We start from the raw sequence: 5,087 nt of genomic DNA, 5'->3' as shown, positions 1-5,087 counted from the left end.
TTGGACAAAGCTCTTAGAACCCTTGTTCATTTAAAAGATCCTTCACTTGTGATAGAGAAACACTGCCCTCTCTATTACTCCTACCTTAAGCTTTGGATGCCATGGTAGCAACGTAGGCTAACACTGGTAATCCACGCAGTTTCAGACAGGGCAGGTCGCAGGGCAGATTTAAACAGCAACAAACAATAATCCACAGTCCCCACCACAAGGGCTAACCGTGTTGTGGGCTGTGTTCCAGCTGTCAAGGAAACCTTGCCAACTTGATAGCTAGTTAGCAGCTAGGCCCTTCAAACATTTGGTTGGCAGGATCCCTGGACAGATATACTGTAGTGGTCCCAGCAACTGAGGCTAAGAGCGTTGCGGGATCCAAATTAAAAAGGTAGCTAGTAACCAAACTTTTTCGGTAGAACACTTTTTCACAGACTTTCAAAAGCTCCATGGCATTCTTTTGACCAATCACACCTTAGAGAGACATTACCATGGTATCCAGAGAGCTTTGGCCTTGGTGGAGCAGCTGGCCGAGGGACGTGCATATATGTTCGGATGTGGGTTTGTTTGTGTTGATTATTTGTCTCCTGTCACACACAGAGGGTCTCTCATTAGAAGTGGGCGGGGCTTTGGAGTTGCCTCCAGCTGATCAATATCCTGTGGTCAGAAATCAATCAGGATCAATAAACGTCTCTGCAGGGGAAACACTGGTACGATTAAACTAACGCTACTGGCTACTGGAGAGAACATGCTGACTGAGGGAGAGATGGAGGGATAAGAGAGGAGGGAAGAGAGGAGGAGAAGAAAGGAGATGAGGGGAGAGGAGGCGTGAGGGGCAGGCTGGGGTCAATTAGTATTCAAAAATGAGAAATGAATGTGTGGCTGCGGTCTAATAACAATTAGTCTACTAGATCATCTAATCACATAGCCTGGTCAGTGTAACTGGAGCTCAATAGATCCTCAATGGCCTGCTTATACAGTCCTGTCACCAGGGTTACATCCCAGCCCTAATGGTTATTATAGCAGGCCTTTATTAAATGTTATCCTGGTCCCTCAATAGACAAATAACATCTGATTCTATCTGCGGACAGTTAGCAGAGGGAGGGAAGGAGGGAAAGAGGGAGGGCCACGGTGAGAGAGAAAATTAGAAAAATAATGAAGGAGAATGAATGTGAGATATGATGTGAATATTGAAATCATACTAATTTCCGGAAAAGACAGGTCTCCACACCTCCATACCATCAAATAGCATGTCATACTTGGCATTGCCGTAACACGCCTTCAGCACCATTAGCCTAGTGCACGCACACAGACACGCACGCACGCAGCACACACACACACACACACACACACACACACACACACACACACACACACACACACACACACACACACACACACACACACACACACACACACACACACACACACACACACACACATACACACCTCTCCTGTAGGCTGGACGGCTGTATGTTAAACATCCTTGTTTATCTCTGAAGAGAAAATAATTTGACTTTCCTCCCCACCACCACCCAAACACACACACGCACGCACTCTGCACATTCTGCACTAGCTAAGCAGAACGTTTCTAATGCCATTATTTCAAAGCGTGGTCAGTGACCCCTCTAAAGAGCCGTCCAACTGAGTGTGTATACTCACAGCCTAAATAATGCAGTGACTGAGCTGCGTCTAGCCCACAGCATGAATAAATAACTACACACACACACACACACACACACACACATAAACAACTAACTATCACACAAACACTGCTCTCTACTAACTCTCCTTACAGTTAAATCAGCAGATAAATATTTCAGAGGTTGCTTACTTGATAACAGTTTAACTTATTTAAGATTTCATTACATTTCTACTAAAGAAAGACACAGAGAGAGAAAGCCGTGAGGTTCTACATGGTGTTTTCATCACACCAACAGGTTTTCAACAGTAGGTGAACACCCACTCTCTCCAGTATCAGTAACAGAGTTACAGTAGGGGAACACCCACTCTCTCCAGTATCAGTAACAGAGTTACAGTAGGGGAACACCCACTCTCTCCAGTATCAGTAACAGAGTTACAGTAGGTGAACACCCACTCTCTCCAGTATCAGTAACAGAGTTACAGTAGGTGAACACCCACTCTCTCCAGTATCAGTAACAGAGTTACAGTAGGGGAACACCCACTCTCTCCAGTATCAGTAACAGAGTTACAGTAGGGGAACACCCACTCTCTCCAGTATCAGTAACAGAGTTACAGTAGGGGAACACCCACTCTCTCCAGTATCAGTAACAGAGTTACAGTAGGGGAACACCCACTCTCTCCAGTATCAGTAACAGAGTTACAGTAGGTGAACACCCACTCTCTCCAGTATCAGTAACAGAGTTACAGTAGGGGAACACCCACTCTCTCCAGTATCAGTAACAGAGTTACAGTAGGGGAACACCCACTCTCTCCAGTATCAGTAACAGAGTTACAGTAGGTGAACACCCACTCTCTCCAGTATCAGTAACAGAGTTACAGTAGGTGAACACCCACTCTCTCCAGTATCAGTAACAGAGTTACAGTAGGTAAACACCCACTCTCTCCAGTATCAGTAACAGAGTTACAGTAGGTGAACACCCACTCTCTCCAGTATCAGTAACAGAGTTACAGTAGGTGAACACCCACTCTCTCCAGTATCAGTAACAGAGTTACAGTAGGTGAACACCCACTCTCTCCAGTATCAGTAACAGAGTTACAGTAGGTGAACACCCACTCTCTCCAGTATCAGTAACAGAGTTACAGTAGGTGAACACCCACTCTCTCCAGTATCAGTAACAGAGTTACAGTAGGTGAACACCCACTCTCTCCAGTATCAGTAACAGAGTTACAGTAGGTGAACACCCACTCTCTCCAGTATCAGTAACAGAGTTACAGTAGGTGAACACCCACTCTCTCCAGTATCAGTAACAGAGTTACAGTAGGGGAACACCCACTCTCTCCAGTATCAGTAACAGAGTTACAGTAGGTGAACACCCACTCTCTCCAGTATCAGTAACAGAGTTACAGTAGGTGAACACCCACTCTCTCCAGTATCAGTAACAGAGTTACAGTAGGTGAACACCCACTCTCTCCAGTATCAGTAACAGAGTTACAGTAGGTGAACACCCACTCTCTCCAGTATCAGTAACAGAGTTACAGTAGGTGAACACCCACTCTCTCCAGTATCAGTAACAGAGTTACAGTAGGGGAACACCCACTCTCTCCAGTATCACTAACAGAGTTACAGTAGGGGAACACCCACTCTCTCCAGTATCAGTAACAGAGTTACAGTAGGTGAACACCCACTCTCTCCAGTATCAGTAACAGAGTTACAGTAGGTGAACACCCACTCTCTCCAGTATCAGTAACAGAGTTACAGTAGGTGAACACCCACTCTCTCCAGTATCAGTAACAGAGTTACAGTAGGGGAACACCCACTCTCTCCAGTATCAGTAACAGAGTTACAGTAGGTGAACACCCACTCTCTCCAGTATCAGTAACAGAGTTACAGTAGGGGAACACCCACTCTCTCCAGTATCAGTAACAGAGTTACAGTAGGTGAACACCCACTCTCTCCAGTATCAGTAACAGAGTTACAGTAGGTGAACACCCACTCTCTCCAGTATCAGTAACAGAGTTACAGTAGGTGAACACCCACTCTCTCCAGTATCAGTAACAGAGTTACAGTAGGTGAACACCCACTCTCTCCAGTATCAGTAACAGAGTTACAGTAGGTGAACACCCACTCTCTCCAGTATCAGTAACAGAGTTACAGTAGGTGAACACCCACTCTCTCCAGTATCAGTAACAGAGTTACAGTAGGTGAACACCCACTCTCTCCAGTATCAGTAACAGAGTTACAGTAGGGGAACACCCACTCTCTCCAGTATCAGTAACAGAGTTACAGTAGGTGAACACCCACTCTCTCCAGTATCAGTAACAGAGTTACAGTAGGTGAACACCCACTCTCTCCAGTATCAGTAACAGAGTTACAGTAGGTGAACACCCACTCTCTCCAGTATCAGTAACAGAGTTACAGTAGGTGAACACCCACTCTCTCCAGTATCAGTAACAGAGTTACAGTAGGTGAACACCCACTCTCTCCAGTATCAGTAACAGAGTTACAGTAGGGGAACACCCACTCTCTCCAGTATCACTAACAGAGTTACAGTAGGGGAACACCCACTCTCTCCAGTATCAGTAACAGAGTTACAGTAGGTGAACACCCACTCTCTCCAGTATCAGTAACAGAGTTACAGTAGGTGAACACCCACTCTCTCCAGTATCAGTAACAGAGTTACAGTAGGTGAACACCCACTCTCTCCAGTATCAGTAACAGAGTTACAGTAGGGGAACACCCACTCTCTCCAGTATCAGTAACAGAGTTACAGTAGGTGAACACCCACTCTCTCCAGTATCAGTAACAGAGTTACAGTAGGGGAACACCCACTCTCTCCAGTATCAGTAACAGAGTTACAGTAGGGGAACACCCACTCTCTCCAGTATCAGTAACAGAGTTACAGTAGGGGAACACCCACTCTCTCCAGTATCAGTAACAGAGTTACAGTAGGTGAACACCCACTCTCTCCAGTATCAGTAACAGAGTTACAGTAGGTGAACACCCACTCTCTCCAGTATCAGTAACAGAGTTACAGTAGGTGAACACCCACTCTCTCCAGTATCAGTCACAGAGTTACAGTAGGGGAACACCCACTCTCTCCAGTATCAGTAACAGAGTTACAGTAGGGGAACACCCACTCCCTCCAGTATCAGTAACAGAGTTACAGTAGGTGAACACCCACTCTCTCCAGTATCAGTAACAGAGTTACAGTAGGTGAACACCCACTCTCTCCAGTATCAGTAACAGAGTTACAGTAGGGGAACACCCACTCTCTCCAGTATCAGTAACAGAGTTACAGTAGGTGAACACCCACTCTCTCCAGTATCAGTAACAGAGTTACAGTAGGGGAACACCCACTCTCTCCAGTATCAGTAACAGAGTTACAGTAGGTGAACACCCACTCTCTCCAGTATCAGTCACAGAGTTACAGTAGGGGAACACCCACTCTCTCCAG

This window comes from Salmo salar, chromosome 23, assembly GCF_965601325.2.
Source record: "Salmo salar chromosome 23, fSalSal1, whole genome shotgun sequence".
In the NCBI taxonomy this organism is placed as follows: domain Eukaryota; kingdom Metazoa; phylum Chordata; class Actinopteri; order Salmoniformes; family Salmonidae; genus Salmo; species Salmo salar.
The sequence above is the reverse complement of the archived record's forward strand: the minus strand, read 5'-3'. Positions refer to the sequence as shown.